This window comes from Miscanthus floridulus, chromosome 4, assembly GCF_019320115.1.
Source record: "Miscanthus floridulus cultivar M001 chromosome 4, ASM1932011v1, whole genome shotgun sequence".
Taxonomy (NCBI): domain Eukaryota; kingdom Viridiplantae; phylum Streptophyta; class Magnoliopsida; order Poales; family Poaceae; genus Miscanthus; species Miscanthus floridulus.
Window position 1 is genome coordinate 67,905,812 of NC_089583.1, and position 25,307 is coordinate 67,931,118.

The 25,307-nt window shown below is 43.3% G+C and overlaps 2 pseudogenes; both read right to left on the reverse strand.

Moving 5' to 3' along the window:
• Window positions 1–3,644: 3,644 nt before the first annotated feature.
• The window catches only part of LOC136551628 (putative ABC transporter C family member 15), a 33,927-nt pseudogene continuing 12,264 nt past the window's right edge, over window positions 3,645–25,307 (reverse strand).
• LOC136551626 (protein FAR1-RELATED SEQUENCE 5-like) lies at window positions 16,543–17,269 on the reverse strand (annotated as a pseudogene).

Genomic DNA, 25,307 nt, shown 5'->3' on the forward strand with positions numbered 1-25,307 from the left:
TTTGCCATTTCCAAAATGACAATCATAACCATCATGGTCCAACTTTGAAACACTAATCAAATTTCTTTGCAAAGAAGGTACATAAAGAACATCTCTAAGAATAATTATGAAGCCATCAGCAAGCTCTAACGGAAGATCACCAACGGCCTCAACATCTGCTTGTTCTCCATTTGCGACTTTAATGAAACTTTCGCTTCTTTGCAAAGTTCTCATCGAACGGAATCCCTGTAATGAATTAGCAACATGAATAGTTGCACCTGAATCAATCCACCAAGTAGATTTTGAAAACTTTACATACAAGGATTCATTTACGAACGTAATAATGTTCTCACCTTTATTCTTCATTATCATCTTTAAGAAATCAGGACAATTCTTTTTATAATGCCCCGTCTTCTTGCAGTGGAGACACTGGTCTTTAGCCACTGGGAATTGTTGGTTCTGAGACTGTTGCATGGGACCTTTTCCAGATGATTTGGAGGAAGAACTATTATTATAGTTCTTTTTCTTATCTTTTAGGTAGTTGACAGAACCACCTTGTGAAACTTTTATTCTTTCCTCCTCCTGCACACACATGGCAATGAGCTTTTCTAAATCCCATTTTTCAGGCTGTATGTTGTAATTAACAACAAATGTGTCAAATTCTTTGGGCAAAGAAGCAAAAATCAAATGAATAAGGAACTCATCCTTGAGTGCCAAATCCATTGGTTTGAGCTTAGATGCCAAATTGCTCATTCTCAGTATGTGCTCTCTTATGCCACTACCGCCACCAGAGTACCTTTCTGTAACCAGCTGCTTGATCAGCTGGGTTGCATATGTCTTTGAAGAGCCAGTGAACTGACTCTTTATTCTGTCTAGGTACTCTGTGACCATGTCACAGTCTGGAATTGAGCCCACAATTGCAGGCTCAATCGTGTTCTTTATCACTGCCAGACACTTCTTGTTGGCAGTGACCCATTTCCTATGCTCAAGGTCATAGGACATCTTTACGGGAGCAAAATCCCGCTCTCTGTTCTGCCATGCAGTATCAGTCTCATCTGTCTCCCTCACCGGTGCCTCAGGTTCTTTAGGGCACGGTGTGGTGACAACCCAGTCCACCTCAGCGAGGATAAAGGCCAGGTCTATCTTTTTCTTCCACTCAATATAGTTATCACCTTTTAGAGTGGGGATTTCTTTGATACAACTCATTAAGTTGTATCCTCCTGAAAACACAATTCAAATAGGGTGAGAACAGAAATAACAACAATAATTGCATGCCTTAGTTTAACGTTGGTCAAAATTAAAACATACAATTATTGTCTACACTAATTCTACATCACCGTTGGGCAGAAATAGAATTAATGTATAACAAAAAACATTATAATATTGTCATTAATCAACGTTGGTCAGAATAACAACAACATTATAATCAATTTAAAACATATTCTTTTTCAAAATTAAATTCTCCCGTTGGTTCGAATTTAATAATGAAAATTGCAACTTTAAATACGCAGCGGAAACTTTAACATTTAATACTCTTTTTCCTATTTTCCAGAAGCTAATTTACTATTTACTGAACAAAAAATATCATTGGATAAATTTTGTACAGAAAATCATCATAAAATCAATTCAAATTGATCAAACTTTTCCTGGAAAATAAGAAAAAAACAGAACTGTGATTTTTCTATTTCTTTGGCCATTTCGGCCCAGCCAGCACATGCGCGGCCCACGGCCTGCCCACGCGCACGCGCGCAGCCAGCGAAAACGGCCCAGCAGCTGCGGCCCATCCGCGCGCTCAGCGCGCCCCCGCGCCCAGCCGCGCGCGCTCTCTCCCCCGCGCCCAGGCCGCAACCTGGGCCTGGGCCGGGATTTCGGCCTGGTGCCCTCATCCCGCCTGGGCTGCGGCGCTGGCCCAGTCGCCCGTGGCCGTCCATCTCCATCCGACGGCTGCCCGGCCGTTTCGCCCGAACAAAACCCCCGGCCGGCGCTTTTCCTTAAACCCTAGGTTCATTCTCTTCCTCTCCTTCTCTCTCACCCAGCAGCGCAGCTCGGAGAAAAAAACCCGCAGCAGCGGCCGTCCTCAGTGGTCGAGGGAGAAGAAGGACGGCACCGTCCAGCGCCCTCTCGCCGGCGTGCGTGCTCGCCCGAGGCTGAGCACGCCGCCGTCGAGGGGCCGCATGGTGGTGCCCTGTTGCCGGGACCGCTTGGCGCGGATCTCGGCCCTGTCCCGCGCGCCGTTCGGGAGCGACGCCGCGGTCTCCTATCCGCGCGGTGGCGATGCCGCCGGCGGTGGGTAAGAGCCCAGGTAGGCTTCTTTTAGGGTTTTTGTTTTGCTTTTCCGATTTGAAATCGGTTCTTCTCCTTTCTCAGTCAGTTACCGAGCGGGCGCCGGATCCCGTCGTGACTGCAGTACCGCGCAAACGCGAGGTATGCTCCCCTCTTTCCCTTTCGATTTCTTTGATTCGTATTTTTTGCACTATTTTCCCGATTAGGGTTAGGGTTAGGGTTAGTCACGACGCTGTTTTCTTTTTCCCGAATCATCTTCGGGTTTTAGGGTTCGTTCTTTGCATGAAAACCGAGCCCTTCTTCTTTTCTCAGATCCGACGGATCGAGTTAGGGTTCAACCGAAAGTCGGGTGACCCCTTTTCTGCTTAGATCCACACTGGATCTAAACAACTTTTCTTTTTCTAATCGGTACCCGTTCTAGATCTACATGCTAGTATGGCTCCGGTACCATTGTAGACTTTCTGTGGATCAACTAGAGTAGATCTAGGCCGGTGAACTCATAGAACCATGAAACACATGCACATTTAGACCTAGAACACTACACCGAGAGGGAGATAGGGGAGAGAGGGCTGGTGATGAACCTGAGCCTCCAGATGATGTCGCGGTTGTGCTAGCCATCGCGGGTTCGGTGATGGAGGCAGCACACGGGCAGCGACGGATGGAGTAGAGGTTGCACGGACGTCGATGCAGTGCGGTCGGGCGTAGCAGTGGCGACGGCGAGGATCAGCGGAGCTTCCCGTCGCTGGCTGCGCGCCCTCTCGAGATCGGTTAGGGTTTGTCGGTGGGGTTTGCGGCTCACGGCGAACCTCGTACTTTGAGCCGCCGGCCCCCACCTCTCTATATAGCGCAGTGCGACGGGGGCCCACCAACCATGTAGGGTTGGGCGCCCCCGATCAGGGCGCGAGACCAAGGCCCAATAGGCCATTGGGCCTATTGGTCAGGAGATCAATCTAACAGTCATATATAGATATTAGAGCATCTCCAAGAATTTGCTATCTCAATTTGGCAAAACAAGAAAAAATAGCCTTCAACAGTTTGGCAAAACAACTTGACATCAATAGCAACTTGGCAAATCTTCCCTTAGCACGCACAAATATACGCGCGCGTATACGGCTTGGCATCCGGGGCTCTTCTTTCCTTAGCGGGGCTCTTCGTTCACTTAGCGGGGCTCTTCGTTCGCTTAGCGGGCCTCTTCGTTCTGTTAACGGGTTTTTTTATTTTACCAAGTCAAAAATGCCAAACTCTTGGAGATGGATTGTTTTTTACTTGGTATATAATTTTGGGAGTTGGTAAATCACAAGATTTGCCAGGTAAAATTTGACAAACTCTTGGAGATGCTCTACGTGGTAATCAACTTCTGTATCGACTTTCACCATCTTGGATTCATTCTTTTGTCGCCATTCAATTGTTTGCTGTTCCACTAAAGCCATGGGATCGCCGTGAGTACTCCTTTATGAGTCTGGAGAATTCAGAGCTCTCGTTCTCCAGTAATTTTGAGGGCGTGTCATATTCTATAATTCTTCCTGCTCATCACAATAATTTAGTAAAGCACACTTATATTAGTAATCCAGCAGCTATGTCTGGTAACATGTAGAGAACTGGTGCTTCACTCACATGACTTACCTTCACTGAAAACAAGAATGAGATCACTGTCAATTACGGTGTGGATTCTGTGAGCTATTGTCAATACGGTGCATTTCCCGAATTCCTCGCGGATCGTGTCTTGGATAATTGCATCAGTGGAGGAGTCAACTGAAGCAGTTGCCTCATCGAGAACAAGAACATTGCTTCGCTTTAGGAGAACCCTTCCGAGGCAAAACAGTTGCTTCTGCCCGACACTCCAATTTTCCCCATTCTCGACAACTGCAGGAAATATCTCATAATCTCAGTGACAGTATCATTATGAAAGGGCTATAGTATCAACCAATGAAATTTCGTATTCCAGCATTCTAAATTTACATTTCGTATTACCTGTAGAGTCCAGTTTCTTTGGGTTTTGCCGAACGATATCACCAAGCTGGCATTTATCCAAAATCTGTCCAAAAGAAGGGGGTGGGTGGGAAATGATTCCTGATCATATGCTTGAGGAACTAAACCATTTTACTTTAGTCATGAATTTATAATAAGTTTTGTATTTTTCTTATTTACAGATTGAGTTTTGATGAGATTACAATTTTATACAAAAATTACATCATGATTTTACCGTTTTAGATTATGGGAGAACTCTGAAGCACTGCTTTGCATCTACAGTTCTCTGAAACAGGTGCACTTGTACATGTGTTTTTCTACTTTACCCGGAGCCACATTTAAAGCCTTCATAGTGCTCAATCACTGAGCTTGGTAATTTAGCCATGAATGCTGTTACCAGAATTTATTCACAAAAGATATTGTCGTCCACAACTTGTTTTCTGGTGACGTGGGACATTAAGTGTGAACAATAATTACTAATGCTACAAAGACTTAGGGCCTGTTTGGCAGAGCTCTGGCTCCTCTGAAAATTGCTCCGGCTCTGGCTCCTCTGAAGGAGCAGCTCTTCTGGAGGAGCTGAAGCCGTTCTGGAAAATGTTTGGCAAAACGGCTCATTTACACTAGACGACTGAACCCACAGTAAGGAGCCGCGCGAAGCTCGTTTTTTAGGCTTCTCCTGCGCAGGCAAAAAATAGCTCCGGCTTGACCGGCTCCCCATGCGGAGCCCTTTCCAAAACAGGCGTTTGGTACAGCTCTTGCAGGAGTCGGAGCTGAAGCCCCTGCAGGAGCCCTGCCAAAGAGGCTCTTAGCCTCTCTATTTGACATCTTAAATCGGATTTGTTTATAATGGTATCTGTAGTTCTTTAAGTTACCTCCCACACGCGATGATCAGGGTACTCATTCAGGGCAGTCTTAATGAAAGAAAACTAGTAGTTTCTATAACATAAGATACTGCACAAAAAAAGTACTGCTTTCCAACCCATGGTTTCTATGAGTAATAATTATTTTCTCTTTCTCTCTCCCAACTCTATCTTCTTCCTCCAATGGGAGTGCGACACGAGCTTCATAGAAACTGGTGGTTTCTTCCCAATGACGATTTCATGGTTTCTTGGTGCATTGGATAGTAGACCTGATTTCTTCATGAAGAAACCATTTCTATGATTTTTGCTCTCTTTCTTCATTAATTACGTTGCCATGTCAGCGTTTTGCCTACGTGGCAAGTCATTTAATGAGGATAGAAACCATCATCAATGCACCATTGAGACTGCCCTCGAGGGATCCAGATTCCCTACTGTTCCCTCAAACATCGTTGGATCCTGCGGAATGATGCTTAGTCTTCCTCTTAAATCATGCAGCCCTATTTTCAAGATGTCAACATTGTCGATTTCGATTGTTCCTCCCCTTGGTTCAACGATCCTGAAAAGTGCTTGGATAAAAGTTGACTTTCCGCTACCAGTACATCCTACAATCCCCACCTTCTTCCTTCCTGGAATTGTGCATGATATGTTTCTCAAAACTGATGGGAGGTGCTCTGCATATCGAAACCTATAAAAGCAAACAACATTAGATGGCTGCAATTGAAAAAGTGCATATATCAGGGTTAATGAAATCATAAGTTTCCTTCTGAAAAAGAAAAACTTCCACTCTTATGTGTCATGTCTCATCATAAAGAAAAGAGAGCCCTTTTACAATGGTTGTAAATGCTTCCTAACACTTGCTGACGCTTCCAGATGTCTACCCAAAATTGCTATTTTTGTTGTTTTTATTCGTCCAAGAGCATTATGGTCATTTCGCACATCCCCACTTCCGTCCCCGCCGCGCCCCCCTCCCCCCAGACTCCAATCCCGCGGCATCGCCGTACTCCCCCACCCCACCCCACGTCGAACTCCCCAATCCTACACGCACCTCACCCTAGCTGCCCTCGCACGGCGTCGCGCCGGCGGCCCTGCCCCGCCGCCGCCCCCACCCCCAGCGCGAGGCATGTGGTAGTCACCTCTGTCGCCGCCGAACTCCCCAATCCCGCACACACCTCACCCTAGCTGCCCTCGCACGGCGTCGCGTCGGCGGCCCTGCCCCGCCGCCGCCCCCGCCCCCAGCGTGAGGCCTGTGGTAGTCGCCTCCGTCGCCGGTGGCCCTGCCCTCTTCCTCGCTCATCGCAGCGGCCGTCCTACTCTCGCCCTCACTCATCGAGGCGGCCGCTGTGCCCTCGGCCCCAAGCCGACGGTGGCACCAAGGCAGCGCCGCGGCACCCAGCCAACGGCGCGCCCCCAGGCAGCGGCGCGGTTCCCAGGCAGCCCCCAGGCAGCGGCGGATCCGGTGCTCTCCTCGTCTCCACCTCGTTCAACTTGGCGGCAGGGACTCCAAGGCGGCGAGCTCCTCCATCTCCGGCACGGCAGCCGTGGTCGCGTCACAAATCTTTAGATCAGCAATGGAGGTGTGTGCCCTGAAACCCTATCAACTCTAGAAGTTTTGCTTCAAAATCAGTTCCTTTTATTAGGTGTCATTCAAATAGGAATACTGGAAATGATTGTGGTACTGTTCCTTGCTCCTTAATTCTTGTAGTCTATGCTTAAGCTAGAAGAGGTCTAGAAGTTCCTGTAACATAACTGCACTTTCGACGTAACATAACTGCACTTTCCACCGATCTGTGATGCTGTTTTACTGTAAGTTACATCCCAAAATTTTGAAAGGAAATAATGAATGCATTGTTAGTGTTAGTCATTGTAGAAAGTTTCTGGAAATAGCTATGCAACCGTATGGAACCCACCAGTAACAAGCAAGTTATGCTTCACTGCCAAAGTACTAACTGGAGTTTGATAAAATCCCTCGTAGTAATTCCCATGGACCATGGTGCTTCTGAAGTCAAAGCACAAAGAACGTAAGGCTGTGTTGCCATAAATCAAATAGACAAGGCTCTGCAAGAAAAATGACAAGTTCAAAGGATCATTCAGACCTCACATGCTGTGACATATCCTTGCAGATCAATTACTTCTTGCTTCTTACAAGTCAGTGCTGACCAATGAAGCACAGAAAAGTTTGACATAAGATACACATCGTGCCTTGTTTAGAATTTCAGATCAGTTGAATGAGTGTTTTGTTTAGAATTATTTCCTTTTCCAAACAAAATAAATGTAAATTTACTTAATTAGATAACAATGCATATATCTCAAAGAGTTCTGAGTGACCTACAATGCACAACAGGCAACTAAACCTGCTGGTCAAGAATCAGAGATAAGGTATCATATACTGGGAAGTGTACAGCTACATCAGTGTGTAGTGCAAGCCCAGTAGTTAGTTGGACCTTGTGATGCTGCCCTCAACTGAACTGAAACTGAAACACTGCACTCACCGCTTTACTGGAGAATATAGCTTTTCTTTCATATCGTTTGAACATTGTCACATGATCATCATTTTCCTTTCTTCTGATTTTTGTTCGCTGGGAATATGTTAGTATTGTAATCTGTACAATTTTACAGCCTGGAAATTTACATGGAATGGATAGTGTACTTCAGTTGGTGACTACAGTCAGTATCATGATGCTTGCTTGGCAATTGTAACCATTTTTCTTGAATTTTTGTGTTGTCTTTTACTCGTTCACCCCAATTTTAGCCCAAAATATTCTGCCTCTAATCCTTTTAGCTACTAAAAGTTCACTTTACATGTAGGGAGAAGGGCCTTCTCGAGTTCACTTTAGCTACTAAAAGATACCGAGCAGTGGTCAATTTGCAGTGGTTAAAAAATGGATTCCCAAGATTACGTTCACTAGGGGAAGGGCCTTCTCAAGTTTGGAGCTGTGCTCATGCTGGAGATTGTGTTGCTGGGGCTGTCCAGATGCCAAGATCAAATAGCATTGCGCTATTGACTCGGAGTGGTCACAAGAGGCATGCATCTTCGAAGGGAGAGCCCAGCAAAGATTGGGCTGAAACATAAAAAAAAATACTTGCATGCAACTTCCTAATGCACTCAGTAGGTTATATTCATGACCTCGCATTGTTATAGTTGCAAGGTTATGTATGCTTACGAATGTTTTCATGGCTTAATGGTCCGGCTAGGAAATGACATAGATATGCTTGTGTAGCTGACTAAATTTATCTCCTATCAGTTATCACGGTTGCCGCTTGTGCATAAAGGCCTTAGGTGTACCGATTATTTTTATGGGCTGAATCTGTTCCAGATGAAGTTGTATGTGCTGGAAATCGCTGGTAAACTGGCCTCTATAACTGCTCATCCAGTTCTATGAAACTACCGCAATTATCCCTACAGCCGTACGGCCCTACTTTGTATGATTGTAACGTTGTTAATGTTGAGACGAGATTTGACACTGCAATGAGACATCGATAAGCAGAATCTGTTGGCTGTAACATTGAACTTGGTCGCTACTCTGTATGATCTGTAAACCAAAACGCAAATTGGATCATGCTAGAAAAGCAATTTTTCAGGTGCTCGTGAAACCTTTCCCAGGAGGTGTTGGCATTGCTTTGGTTGGCTCTGAATGGAATCTCGAGTTTTTTAAAGTGTGAACTCGAGTTTTTCTTATTTTTAAGGTCTGTTTTTTTATTAGCAATTAGTAGTGTAACTCAAAACAATTAGCATGGTTTATGGATGAGGAAAAGATTGTGGAGGGTGAAAAATAAATATAATACATAGAATTTGGATATGAATGGTGATAGCCTCACTAGGGGCAGTTATAAAAAAAATTAAAATAAATGGTGGCAAAAAAATTTGTTGCCACGGGCCAGCATCAGCTAGGTCGGGCTCAACCACGGAGGGAGCCCAACCAGGCCGCGCCAGCCCGATTGGCCTAGGTGACGAGCCAGAGCAGGTTTGTACAGTTTAGGAGTTCAATCCCTGGTACTTCTCATGTTCTTTTATCTTGTGTTCTTAGATGCTCAGCGAGCGAGGTGGGACTAAACCGGAAGCAGATGGATGACTGTCGTATTCACGTGGCTTAGTTGGGCCACGACCTCATGATGGGCAGGCCCAGCCGCCGCCCGCTCCCCCTCCTAGCTTCATTGCGTGCGCGCGCAGGCCGATAGGCCCAGCAACCGTGGCCAGGCGCACGTGTCAGCGACCCGGTCCCTTCTTCCCCGCTGCGCCGCATCGACCGGGCGAATCCACCGCCGCCCGATTCCCTCGCACGCGCCCCCCGAGGTTCCCCGCGCCCGTGCATATAAAGATTAGGCCCAGAGCACCGCGCCGGCCCCTTTGAACCCTACAGGAGCCGCCCCGAGCCCTAGCCCTAGCCCGCGTAGTTGTACCCGCCGCTGCCCGGAGCTGTACCTGCCGCCGCCGCTGATCTCCGCCTTCACCGCGTCACCGGCGTCTAGAAGCCTCCACGACCTTCGCAGCGAGGTGAGCAATCCGTCAGTGCCATTCGTGTATCTCTTATGTAGGTATTGTTGGTTTGGTTGATGGAAATCGACAAGGTTTTCAGTTGCAAATGCAGTTGTTCTCAGCCTAGTATATCTCTAATTTGAAACATGTGAGTTGACATGTTCTTCACTTTTGCTTTCAATTTAAGTATTCATAATTCCATACACTGCAGAGGCAGGAGCAAACCTAAACTCATTTCAGATAAACACATACCATACTACTCTAATCCATAGTGTATTGCGAAAACAACTCAAACAATACATGTCTTTTCTACTACTTCAGAGAAAAGAACATTGTATAATATCATCTAAATTTTGTCAAAAAAAAGTAATAGGCTATGTTGCTGTACCATACAGATAAAGTAACACCCTGCTCTGCTATGTTGCTTCTTCAGTTGGGCTCCAAAGCAATAATGATGCTATACATATAATACTCATAGATGTATTGATTCTTTAGTTGAGCTGCAACTGTTGGCTACTTTAGGTGTGGGTGCGGAGCAATTTTTTATAGCAGCAGCTGCATTAGCAAATTAATATAGTGTCTTCCTAAGTAATTTTTCATTGCAATGGATTTTTAGTCTACTGGATGTAGTTTTAAAAGGGTTTCAATGTAGCATGGCACTTATTCTTGTTTTTAAATCTCTAGGTGTCATGGATCGTAGCAACAACATGCAACGAGTTCGGAGGTCCCTGGAAGAGGGAGAGGAGATGGTTAGCAAACAGAAGGCGGACCGGCATGATCTGGATTTAGATATACAGCTTGAACGTGTCCAAGCTGAAATCAGGAGGAGAGAACAACGATGTAAATATGACAACTACATATCACTTCAGCGTGCCGAGCTGGACAAAGCGGTAGAGACTAAGCATTCTGAATTGGCCAAAAGAGTGCGGATAGAACAGATTGCCCTGTTGAACAAAGCATTAACTGATCAGCATGCCACCTATGCCCAGAAGATAGAGCAGGAGCGTGCTCTCTCAAATGATGCCTTGCAAAAGGTTATGTTTAAGTGTGTTCACTGTTCTGCATTATTCTTTTATCTTGGTTAATAGGTAGAGTAGCATTAATCACTATCCATTTTCTTTTTTTTCATGTTAATACAACATTTGTACAAGCATAACATGATTTCGTACTTTGATGTAGCATACTTTTTAGTCTACTGGATGTAGTTTTAAAAGGGTTTGAATTTAGCATGCCACTTATTCTTGTTTCTTACAAAAGGCCCGTGAAGAAAATGATGCCAATATAAAGAACGAGAAACAACACTTTGAGTCCATGATTGAGCAGGCAAAGGCACAATTGACAACGTTGGAGAATGAACGCTTAAAGACGAAGACCCTCATTGAGTCCTTCATCCAACGAGAGGAGGTTCGTGCTAATATGAATATAGAGGTAACTACGGTACTCTTTTAATTTATATTATATATATAACCAGCTGAACGCCCCCCTTGTTTGCACTTTCAGGTAGAAGATATGATATGTATACCACGGAGATACATGTGTGTAATAACTAATAATGAGTGTGGCCCGGTATATGAATTTTTCATATAATTTTAGTTACTCGTTGATCTGAAATGATTCTTATTCGTCTAATCTATACATGCAGCATGTGGTAATGCGCTTTAAGATTCACTCCATGAAGGAAATTTATTCGGATCTACAGAAGTACTACGACAGTCGAGAACAATTGGCCGAGTTTGCAATTACAGAGCCAGCCACCGTTGAGTATTACATTCTGTCAGAGCATTTGACAGCTTATTTTGGATACAAAGGAGACGCACAGTTGTACTACCTGAATCCTGTTCATGGGAGTGAGCCATCAACTGCATTGGTAAAGATTGACAGACAAGAAGATGTAGACAAAATGGTGGATGCACATGCTCATGAAAGGACAAAGATTTGTCATCTGTACATAGTGAACGGAATTGGATTTTATGATGAGGACGGCCGTCCATGGCAGCCTGATGACGAAGGCCATCCATGGCAGCCTTATGAGGAGGACCATCTATCGGGCAGCGCTGATGAGGAAGCTGAACAAGACGACACGTCTCCTGTGATGAAGAAATGACGCGCTGATGAGGAAGCTGAACAAGGCGACATGTCTCATGCGATGAACAAACATGCTTCTTAGCTATTAGATAGTTGGAGTTTGGTCTTTTACTTGGTCACTTGTTATATTTTTTTTGAAAACTGAATGCACTTGCTCTTGGTCTTTTATTTGGACACTTGGTCTATTAGTGTTGCAAGCTGCTACTTTTCTGAAAACTGAATGCATGTTACTGTGATTGTGCAAGCTGATATTTTTTTCCGAAAACTAAATTGCAGTGGCTTGTCCTTTGTCTATTTTACTTGTAATTAGAATGTTGATAAAGACAGCGCGCTCAGGGAATGCCCATTAGATGGCCTGGGCTCTACTAACTACAATGGTAGAAACAGGTGCTGCAATGTCCATTAGATGTCGATTGCTGGACTGGACAGTAACACCAGCTTGTCTATTTTTTCTGCATTGACTTTTTGTTGCTTAGAACGCTGAGTGAGCATGTCCTGCAGATAGTATAACCTGAACTCCTCAAGTACAAAACCAGCGTGTTGCTATGGTGTTCTGTTGATAGACCTATGTTTTGATATGCACCTATCTTCTGGAGGACAACTCAATGAACCACATGCTGGGAATTATAGGCAGATGACATGTACTTTTACTATAGAAGTGTGTTGTGTACCAATCCACGGAATTTCGATCGTTGGTATTTCTGAAGCTTGTTTTGAAATGCTCATGAATGTAATGGACACATGAATTTTCATGTTCTGGCTAGTGATTGAAAAATGTCGCTAAATTCTTGATAATCTGTGAACTGAATGGTTGGTTGCAATTGCTCAAACAAATCTTCGAAATCATCGACCTAGTGTGGTTAACTCTTTTCTCCACAAGCAAGATTAATTGTTTTTGTTACTGGTGTTTGAATCACAAGCAAGCTAGAATTGCATAGGTTCACCTATTTACGTCCACCTTTGTGTAAACTAACATTCTAATGAAGGCACAATGTTTCACGTGCAATAAGAATACTGCACCAGTACAAAATTATTGATATTGTTTTGCTTTTTGTACGTTGCTGCAATCTGTTTGATGGAGTTTACCTGGATGCAAGTGGTTCAGGTCAAAATTAAGTTCAGATTCAAAGATATCTTGTGAGGCAGCAATAATGCAAGGTGACTATGCCTTCATCACGTAATGTGAAACTGCTAGTTAAGCAGTCATGAAACTGCTAACCTCAGGACAAACTGCAGCGATACAAATCACAACACGCACTGGGTTTTGTTAAGTTCTCACTCCAGTATCAAGCATCTTGCCTTTGCCACAGACATCATTTCAAGTTGTCCTACACTATGAACCAGCTTGAGAGTCACCTCCAGATCCTATCTCCACAAACTACCCTATGCTGAACTTGTAAGGTAGATGTTTCAATGTTCTATTTCTTGTAGGCAAAAATCTAGCAAAAAACTTTGAATGAATCAACTGAAGATCACAGCTGCGACGACCAGTATCATGGTTGTGAGGAGTTTGTTGCTCCATCCAGCATCGCCTTGCCGACGACTTGCTATTTGACTCATGAACCTGTGGCCTGTAGGGTTTTGGGGCAGAATGTGAGTTGTAGGTCAAGAACAGTAAAATGTATCATTGCATCAGATGTTAAAAGACATTCAGCTAAGACATACTTTTGCCTCTCCTTCAGTAGACCACAGTACAGGGCATTATCCAGGATGACCATTTCAGTGATGTTGTAGCCCAGTGGCACATAGACCTCCTGCCCTATGTACCAGTTATCCAGCTTTTTGGCACGCAGATTCCAGATACCAACATTGTCAAGCGAGACTAGGACCTCATTGTTGATAAAGACAACGCGCTCAGGGAATGCCCAAAACACTGGTATTCTTGCTCAGGGAATGCACAAATCAAAATAAAATGATTATGGACTCAATTCAGACACGATTATGGACTAAACAACCAAAAAAATAGGTTAAGCTTCATGTGCTATGAAATAAACGACAAAAAAAAATTTGCACACCAGCCCTGTTACAGCTGGCTGGGTCAAATTGGATCTAAGGAAACTATGATTTATAGAAAAGGTATTATAGCAAGCAAGTAGGCATGAAGATGGATGGAAACAGGAACGGATCAGCTTACAAAGGTGACTTGAAATTCCCCCAAAGAGCTGAACCAAGATGGGAGTTGTCCATTGTTAGCATTCAAAACAAGACATTGCCTATTGATTATCTTGTTTTGCTAAGATGGACTAAACAAAATGATGGAACAAAGACATGTGACATGAGGATACTATGGATCAGAGAGTAGACAGCTAGAGGTTTGGCAACAATTCTCTCTCAAAACCAAGTAAGGTTGGGTTTCATTTCAATTCATTTTCACCATGGCAAACCACAACTATTCATAGTAGCAGTTGTTTCATAGCTACTGATCTGTGACCCATTTCATTAAGGTGAAGAACAGTTAGAGAGACACTTGCTAGTCTAAAGACATTGCTGGGTAAGTTCCATGTTCAGCCAAGATGGACTAGAACACTAGTGTGGTTAAGAATGGTAAACAGACACTACCAAAGATAAACATACAAAGAAGCCTAAACATGCAAGTAAAATGCAAAACAAATGTCTCATCCCTACTGATCTGTGCCCCATTTTATTGAGGTGCAGAACCGTTAGAGAGACCATTGTTATTAGTCCATTAGCATTCAAAGCAAGACATTGCCAACTAGGCTCCATGCTTTGCCAACATGGACTAGAAAACCAGTGTGGTTCAATTGGACACTGGTTCAGCTACCATGTAAATCTGCACCACACAGGGCAGTATCACCATTGGTTGCCTTAACCTAAAAAAGGTATCAAAATTAAGAATTACATCACCTATTTCAAAATCTGCATAGAGAATATGTACATGATATGAGAAGAAAATTACCTGAAAACTCCATTTGCTATCTCAAGCATTGACACATCAACTCCATTTCCATTTGCACTGACTATCATCCATTTTGCAAAAGTACATTGATTCCTCCCTGTAGGCTTTTCAACTTGGCCTTTCTGGTTCACTGAATCGATTGCCCTTCAGTGCCTCCTAGCATTTGGGAAAAACAAAGTATAGGGAATGGTCACATCTACTGATTGTGTACATATTGCTTATTTACCTACTAAGCAAAATCACACTGCAAAATGATAATGCACTAATTGTAGTAAGTAGTTTAGACAGATAATAATTTTAGGGTCAAATTGGCCCGGATCAGCAACACATCAACACGAACACAAAGCCGACGATATGAACAAACCAAGCAGCATGATTCCATGATGTAGTTGCAATTTCTGACGAATACATTTACAGACAAATCGTGCTATGTGCCACAGCCTGCGGTCATTTCTAACTATCACTCTCAGCAAGGAAATACTAGAAACAACAGAATTCTGCACTCTATAGCAGCGGTGCCGGAGATCCTCACTAGAGTTTCTCCATCCCATAGGTATCTTCAGCTCCAGTGGCTACCTTTCTTCTTCTTTCTGCTACCATCTCGGTGTATGCCTGAGAGAAGCCACCACAGGGTCAGTTCTATTCTATCATTCTTTGAACTAAGTTTGTAACACAACAGTAAAGTAGCAATGTTTAGAACAGGGTTAGGCCAAAGGTATTTGACATAGAAGAAATGCTTAATTGACTGATATGCTGCAGCGTACCTATTGTGCAACAGCAAGCGGATCCTTGGCAAATCATATATCCAGCACATCTTCAGGGAGCTTTGTTTCCTACAAATGAAGAGTAACATTAGCCATAACTAAACAATCCTCACAGACAGGCAGTTGTTAGCTTTGATGAACATTACTCTTAACTACCTCTTCTCTCACGGAGCATGTTCGCCGATTGTGACCCTCACCCTTACACAGGGTACATTTCACCTTAGATCTCTTCTTATTTGAAACTGACTTCAACTTTTTCTTTGGGGCCCCTTTGCCAGGAACATGCATGGGGATCCAAGACATTTTTGGACTCTGTAGAATCAACATCCATGCATTGCGGCAGCACCAGACCATACCTCTTGTCTCCGTTCTCTCCTCCGTTTGGCAGGATCATAGCAGCTTCCTCATGCAGAACACGTTTCAGCCGCTCATATGCTTTAGGTGAACGAGATGCTAAAAAGGATGCAATGTGACTGATATTGCGTAGCTCATGGTACCTCTGTAGGCTATTGGAATAGTCATACATGGTGCTCTTCCTTATAGGAGGAAATGCACTCTTGGCCCCCCTTGTCCACCTTTTCAAAACACAACAGCCTGGAAGCTCGCGTTCTTTGCGATATCCCAATACAAAGAAGATGTGTGAGCAGGGGGTTCCAAGGGACTGCAACTTAAGACAAGAACAAGAAATTCCCTTCAGATTGACTTCATCAACACATATCTCACATTCCACATGGTATTCTCTGTCTCCTTTATCCTCCCTACCAACAATATACTTAATCGCATCATAGTCATCTAGAATCTCTTTTGCAAAACACTTTTTGGCTGCTGTTATGCTGAACTGCACCTTGGCAAAAATTCTTGGTGTGAACAATTTCGCAACCTCTTTCTCAATAATTGAAGCATCTAGTTCTAAGCATGGCAAAGAATTCGATGCTTCAAAGTCCAGATTCACTTCATTACTGCGCAGCCATGAAAGACAGTGGTCAAAGTGCTCAATCAGCTCTAACAATGTCATTTTACGATCTAGATTTACCTGAATCCTAGAGTTTAGGCTCTCGCTCCGCTGGTTGCTCCTCAGTCCTAAATAGCACTTATCAGCATGGTATGCAGCACACCAGATTTTCCTCCTCTCATACATCTGATACAGCCAGGACTCCTTGTCTGTAACGTTATGCTTATCCAAGAATTCCAGCCATTTCCTCTCAATCTCTTCTATGGAGCAACAATCATAAAGGAAATACCTAAAATTAGCCTTCACACCATCATCGTGAAGATTACGCACAATGTTCTGCTCAATATGCCATATGCATAGCCTATGCGATGAATTTAGCCACACCAGTCTGATTGCTCTCTGCATAGCAAGGTCTCCATCAGTGATCACGAAAAAAGGATGCTTCTGAACCATGGCATCAGAGAATGTCCTAAGAATCCACACATATGACTCAATTGTCTCCTAGGAAAGAATTCCACATGCAAAAAGAACTGTGCTGCCATGGTGATTCACCCCAACAAAAGGAACAAGAGGCAGGTTGTACCGATTCATTTTGTACGTGCTATCAAATACGATGACATCACCAAATGCTGCATAATCAAGCCGACATTGACTATCACACCAGAGCAGTCCTTTCAGGTGCCCTTTCCCATCAGTCTTGTAGTCAAAGAAGAAATTAGGATCCCTACGTCTGCACTCTGTCAGGTAACTAATGACTGTTTGAGCATCACCAGCAGCAATTGTCTCCACCTTATTGCGATGACAGAAATTATACAAGTCCCTTGTTATAAATCCAACCTTATCATACCCACCATACTACATTTCCATAATATCCATTATCTGGTGTTTGCGGATCCCATAAATCTGCATCGCCAAAATATCAGCTTTTTGCTCATCACCGATTCTTCTATGTGAACGCAGAAGACAATCAAGGTCTCGTTCTGCCATTGGATGGTTGTGTTCATAGATGAAATCCTTCACATACCACTGCCCTGTGTTCTGATCCCAAGCAATCACAAATTTAGCAGGGCATCCAACACGAGTAATATTTCGTGGCTTCCACTTCTTAATCTCCCTCTTCAGCTCCTTCTCTTCGCGGAAACCTTCACAACTGCAAACAAACTTCCGAAGGGTCCTCTCATTGTGGCCGTTGCCCCACTCACAATAACTTTTCCTAACACTAAATCCTTTCCCCTTAGCGTATTTGTTATACAACAGATATCCTTCCGTTTCACTACCAAATTTCTTCCTAACAATTTCATTGTACTCTAGCAAAGAATCAAGATCCGGCATTTCCTCCTGCATCAATCAACGACATTTGAGAAAAGTCTGAAGGAATAGTTCTGTAAAGGCATGATTTCATGCTACATTTTCACATACAAGTCACTCAGTTGGTCTACCTAGTAGCGCTGATGGTGAAGTGCCTAAACATAGGAAACAAAGTACAGGAAAAAAATTTATAACTAGCAGCAGCAAACATTCGTACGACAATGTCAACAAATATTTAGGACTACAGTATGACAACGCTTGTTTTCCTTTCCCATTCCCACATATTACTATATTATTATGGCATCAACAACGTTCATGTTCATAGATATCTTTTTTTCACAAGGAAAGCCAACAAAGGAGCCTCCCAGTGCCAAGGCCAGGGATTGAACCCAGGATGCTGGTTTGAGGGCTGGCTCAAGGAACCACCCGGAATAACAGCCCTACTGTTCGTACATTATCCACTAGGCTAAAAAAGGGTTTAGCCGCTGTAAAGGATATGCGGACATTTTTAATCATTCTCCAAGGACCAGAGTATCAGACTTTGTCCAATAAGTGTGGCCATCTACCAATACAAGATAAAATTTGGAATTAAAGGGAACAAAAATCCCTTGATATGACCACAAGTATTCATGGTAAAGGAAAGCTCATAGTAACACTCAACATGTAGGTATTTGCTAATGCAGCTGCTGCTATAAAAAATTGCTCCGCACCCACACCTCAAGTAGCCAACGGTTGCAACCAGCAGTTGCAGCTCAACTGAAGAATCAATACATCTATGAGTATTATATGTATAGCATCATTATTGCTTTGCAGCCAAACTGAAGAAGCAACATAGCAGAGCAGGGTGTTACTTTATCTGTATGGTACAACAACATAGCCTATTACTTTTTTTTACAAAATTTAGATGATATTATACAATGTTCTTTTCTCTGAAGTAGTAGAAAAGACATGTATTGTTTGAGTTGTTTTTGTAGTACACTTTGGATTAGAGTAGTATGGTATGTGTTTATCTGAAATGAGTTTAGGTTTGCTCCTGCCTCTGCAGTGTATGGAATTCTGAATACTTAAATTGAAAGCAAAAGTGAAGAACATGTCAACTCACATGTTTCAAATTAGAGACATACTAGGCTAAGAACAACTGCATTTGCAACCGAAAACCTTGTCGATTTCCATCAACCAAACCAACAATTCCTACATAAGAGATACACGAATGGCACCGACGGATTGCTCACCTCGCTGCGAAGGTTGTTGAGGCTTCTAGACGCCGGTGACGCGGTGAAGGCGGAGATCAGCGGTGGCGGCGGCGGGTAGAGATTCGGGCGGCGGCTATGGCGGTGCGTGGGCTAGGGCTAGGGCTCAGGGCGGCTCCTATAGGGTTCAAAGGGGGCGACGCGGTGCTCTGGGCCTAATCTTCATATGCACGGGCACGGGGAACCTCGGGGGGCGCGTGCGCGGGAATCGGGTGGCGGTGGATTCGCCCGGTCGATGCGGCGCAACGGGGAAGGGACCGGGTCGCTGATGCGTGCGCCCAGCCGCGGTTGCTGGGCCTATCGGCATGTGCGCGCACGTGATGAATCATGGAGGGGGAGTGTGCGGCGGCTGGGCCTGCCCATCACGTGGTCGTGGCCCAACTAAGCCACGTGAATACGACCGTCACCCATCTGCATCCGGTTTAGTCCCACCTCGCTTGCTGAGCAGCTAAGAGCGCAGCATAAAAGAATTGGAGAAGAACCAGGGATTGAACTCCTAAACTGTACAATGCCTACTCTCACTCGTCATCTGGGCCAATCGGGCTGGCGCGGCCTGGTTGGGCTCCCTCCGTGATCGAGCCCGACCTAGCTGATGCTGGCCCGTGGCAACAAATTTTTTGCCACCATTTATTTTAAAATTTATTTTTTTATATCTGCCGCTAGGGCGGCTGTCACCATTCATATCCAATTTCTTTGTATTGTATTTATTTTTCACCCTCCACATTCTTTTCCTCATACATAATCCATGCTAATTTTTTTGAGTTAAACTACTAATTGCTAGTAAAAAGCCAGAACTTAAAATAAAGAAAAACTCGCGATCACACTTTTAAAAACACGTGGCTACAGTCATCGGTTCAAATTACTATCATGTTGGCCTATTGGTCCACTCGGACGACACATGCGAGTGGCGGGTTAGTTCCTATCATGTTATGCCTAGTGCTTCATCACTCTGGCAAGAGATAAGAATGACCGGTTCACTTCCTATCATGTTAGGTCTATTAGTACACTTGGAGTACATGTAAGAGTGATCGGTTCGCTTCCTTTCAGGTTGGGCCTATTAGTCCACTTGGACTAGCCCCGGAGAGTGTAGGTTGAGTTGCTATCGTGCAAGATTAGGAGTCCACTTAGACAAAGCATGAGAGTGATCGCCTGTGTTTTCTTATCGTGCTAGCCTATTGGTCCACTCAGGACGACACATGAGAGTGGCGGGTTAGTTCCTATCATGTTATGCCTAGTGCTTCATCACTCTGGCAAGAGATGAGAATGACCGGTTCACTTCCTATCATGTCAAGCTGCGAGCAACGCAGAACACGGAGAATCGTTTTGAATCGCTCGCGCCGTCTACCAGCCATCCGATGCCATTGAGCTATTCTCCCTTGCCGTTGATGCATTCAAGATCCGCTTCACCCAAGTTCCTAATGCTCGAGACCCATGAAAAGGTGATGGAAGCAGCGAAACGTTGTCCTCTAGACCAAGCATCGGGGATGTAGCTCTAACAACGACCAGCGGTGGCAACAAACTACTACTCCTTGTTAGTGCTAAAGAAAAAAATGACACGTTGACGCGGCGGCGGGCTCGGTTCAGAAATGCCGGTGATCGATGAGGACTCGCCAGGCACCACGTTCACGTGGCGGCAGGCTCAGCCACCACCACACGCATGCCACCCATGGGCCGCTCGGCTTGGGCCTCCTGACTCCCCTTACATGGGCCACGCGGCTTAGCGGTAGGGTGCTCTTGTTTGGAAACTCTCCACTGGAGAACATGGCCTCCATAATTGTAGGATCACAATCGCTCTTTCCTGTAGGATCGCAGTTGCTCATTCCTGATCGTAGCAACCCTAGAGCATCCTTCACAAACCGCATCCTCTCTCTACTTTCTCATCTCTTTTTTATTGTTTCATCTCACCGGCAATGGGTACGACAGAAGATAGAGGCCAGCCAAGTAATCCATCGTCTGGAATTGGCACTATGGATACAGCGGCAGATGGAGGATAGCCCCATACTCCGACTGTAATCGCCAACTGGGTTCAAAATGAGGCAAAGATTACAGGTAAGTTTGCCGTGTTATTTTCCAACCAATCACTATTGTACTACATATGAAATCATTCCAATGTAAATAGACATTTATTATCTGTTGATACAGCATATATGTACCATATACAACAAACTCGAAATATTAAGTCAACTCTAGAACAAAATTCAGTCGGCTAGATGACTAAGATACTTACTCGAAGACTAGAGCTAGGTGATGGGCGAAATCTATTTGGTGCCACGAGGAGACTATTCAACAAAAACATTTCATAGCCCCTTCTCTTTTCTGGTTCACTTAACGTATTCTTATGGAAGTCAGAAAGTAACATGCAGAACCTGGCTTCATTTTTCCACAAATCCTTGAGAATAGATTCAACCTGAACAAATTGAGTAATAAAATGCTTAGTGATCTGCTTCCAAAGCTTGCATTTCCCTTTTGAACTCAAGAAGCCACAAAACATACCTCTGTAGGCAATAGATGTTTCTTTCCTGATGATGCTACCATCTCTTTAATTGCATCATCAGAAAGGTGTCTAACTTCATTGATTGATCCTTTGGACACCAAACCAGGTGAAGTTGGCTCTTCGTCAAGACCAGAAACCCCCATTTCCCCTGAGTTGTGACCATCACCATCTCCCTTGAGTTTAAAATCACCAATTGCATTTGCTCTTACAGCAGAAGCGCTTGTGTCATACAAATCAGAAGATGCAATCACATGCAATCTCGATCTCTATTGGTGTTTTGTTTGCTTATTAGGAAGAATATATAAGATCTCTATTGGGTGACAACTCTTGCAAGAAAAACTTGATGCTTTCCTACCCAATTTACAAAAGCTAGCACACCTTACTCAAACTTATTTTCATTGATCTGTCATTGGAGTTTATAAACTCAAATGAAATTTGGTAATTAGATTAAACAATGTATCATGTACAGTACAATGCAAACTGACTCATAATCTTTGTCAAAGCCATAGTACATGGACACTAAATTGCAAGAGGTAGATGGCACACTCACCACGGTGTGTATTGCTTTGTTACAGTAAATTACCACCAAATCAACTGCTGATAATAGTGAAATTGCTACTGCTCGGCTGTTGTTCCTTGGCTACTACTGCTACTGCTCGGCTGCTGTTGCATTGCTGCTATCCCTAAAAATAAAAACACAGGATCAGTGACAATCTATCACCAGATTATAATTGCAGCATTCATTGTTAATCAGCAAAGTAAAAACTACTTCTCTCACTAACTTTAACATTTCTTATTCACATAATTTGATGCAGATGCCAATGGTACCACGGGTAGTACTACAAAAGAGCGAGGTGACAACAATGATCAGGTAATCTCCATATCCAGTTCTAGTTTTTGTGTAAGTTCCCTCTACATTTTTAGCAACTTATCAACAAGCAACTGGTTGCTGCAGACTGCGTCTTTTCATTTAACACACTCACCTACAAGATTTGAAAAAGTCGTACGTGGTTTATCGGAAGAACACAAGGCTGCTATTAAGGATATGGGATTTGGGGGCTGCTTTGTATGCCAAAGATGAGTATCAAGAAAATAATGATAAAGGACGTTGCACAAACATACCAAGTCAGCAACCAATGTTTCAAAATATGTGATCAAGATATTACTATTTATCCAGAGGACGTGAGAGACATAATGGGACTGGGAATTGAAGGCGCTGATGTAGACGAATATGTAGAGCAAACAAAGACCAGTGAAGAGAAAACTGTGGAAACTGAATTGTTTAAGAGGTATGCCGATGCAAACCACAAGCTCGAGTTAAGGAATCTAGAAAGCATGATTCGTGACTCAAAAACTCCGGATGATGACTTCAAAAGAGCATTTGTCTTGTTCACAATTGGTGTCATTCTAGCACCAAATACACAGCCCCATGTCAATTATAGTTATATACAAGCTGTTGAACATATATCACTCATTGGGAAATTTAATTGGGGACAATTCACTCTGACCCATTTATTAAACTCATGCCATACTTACAACACACAAAAAGAAGCCACCCTAAAGGGCAATTTGGCTCTGCTACAGGTCAGTTCTATATGGTACAACCAACACCTATAAATAGTGTTTATTTTTGATCTTACGTGTTTTCTTCATTTTGTTCACGGTGTTGGTACTAGGAGCATGTCATTATTGAGGACAGCACTTACGGGGTCAAGTACAACTAGACAATACAACCACGGATGGTGATGTGGAATGACACCAATGCTAATGCTCGAACGAAGGCTTTTATGAAGGGGGATAAATGGAGGAACTGTAAGTTTCCAAACATAGCATCAATATGATGCTGTTGTCATGTGTACAATCTAACTTTCTTAATTGTTTGCAGCTTATTTTGCCCCGTGTTTGTCACTCCAGCCATCAAAAAAATGAACCACCAGAAGAATCAATGTCACAAGCGCGACAATCAAAATATGCACACGAGGGGTACATGGTAAATTCACCAATACGCTAGGAGGGTCTAAGCAACCAAAAAGTAAGTATGGCATCTACTTATGTGCCCAAGCTCTGTGTGCCTAATTCATTATATCCTAATTATGTAGATGAAAAGCCTTGAAGAATGGAAAAACGACACTGAAACTCACCTTGGACTGCAAGTGGGAAAAAAACTATTGAGATGGAATACAAACTTGGTACTAAAATACTATCACAAAATGAGGAGTTTGCTAGGTTTTAAAAAGAAATGAGACTGGAAGCTTCCAGGGTGAGTAAGATTGAAACTGAAAATGCACAAATGAAAATGGAAATCAAGGTAACCAGCGTGAGAATACTTATTTTAGCTACCCATCCATGCTTCATTATCTAACAATGTGTCAAAAAATAGGAACTCCGACAGCTAGTGCAGCTTCTTATTCAGCCTACTCCTACAACTGCACATGTTCAGCCACTTATGCCTACATCTGCAAAAGTTCAGCCACCTATGCCTACATCTGCAAAAGTTCTGCCACCTATGCCTACATCTACAAATGCTCAGCCATCTTCTATGACTACATCTTCACATCTACAGGTATTACATCTGCACAAGTTTAGTTATCACTAGTTCATGTCTGGTGCTACAATAGATACTTTGGAATTTAACAAAAAAATACCAATTGCAGGAATCACACCGCAAACGTTTCCAACAGACATTGGCAATAATAAATGACGAAGCACCCACTGCAACAAATGGTACGACAGAAAACATTATGCAACAGCAAGGCGGCCCCTCTACAAATAATGAACCAGGGAAGCATATTATCGGCAACCCCTCTACACATATCAAACCAAGACGACCCATTATCGACAATGATTACAATTTGAAACAAATTGACACAGACGCTGCCATCTTCTTAGTATCAAGTTACGACCATGCTACGGTTGTACACATAGATGGCCATGTTCTTACAACAAAACAGCTGCGCCAAAATGTCACAGGGGGCTTTATAGTAGATGAGGTAATATCATTTCACATCCATGTCGTTAGTACAAACATGCACACACCTACTATGTACTAACTCAACCTTTTGCAGGTCATAAATGCCTTTGTTCATATCAGCAATGTGGAGACTGGGTCGGCATCATATATAACAACATTCCAAGCCCATAAGTTGGCAACAAATAATCTGGGTCCTGACAAACGCTTGACATTCAGGAAGATAATTGCTGAAAAATGTGAAGGAAGGCATTTGGTACGTAATACTGATTTTGTTCTGACACTTTTGCTTGGTTGCTATCTCGTGTTGTACTATGAATTTTGGAAATCTTGCTAGTTTGGATTATAGCCATACACTCAATAGTTTTCAATTCTTTTTCCCAGGTTTTTGTGCCAATGCATATTAACAACAACCACTGGGCTCTCCTAGTCTTGAATTTTATAAAGATAGAGGTACAAATACTTAACTCTATACTAGGAATGCGAGATAGAGACCTAGAGAAGGCATTGGTAAGTACAAATCCTCTGTGTAACAACTACCGGTTGATCAAACTTAACATGTATCTCGCCATCCACTAGGTGGAAGGCATACAGACATGCATCGAGTATTCGGTCAAGAGAGACTTGGTTATATTTGTAAAACCAATTAACTTGCGCGACTGGGATATAGTTCCCTATGATAACATACCGCAACAAACCGACAGGTACTCTTTTTCCTTTGCTGTATTAATGTTGTACTCCAATTACTTATGTTTATGTTCCGTTGCAGTATTTTGTGTGGGGCGTATGTAATAAAATATATACTGGCATGGGACGGAGATCAAATGGCTCATGATTTCACAACGGTGAGTCTTAGAATTATTGTCACTTCCAAATTGCTACATACTGAAACAAAAACTATTACATGACATGCACTACTTTCTCTTGTATAGAAGGAAATGAAAAGTTTTAGATTCAGAATATGCACGAGGTTGCTCCATTCTGAGCGCAACCTAGAATACTTAC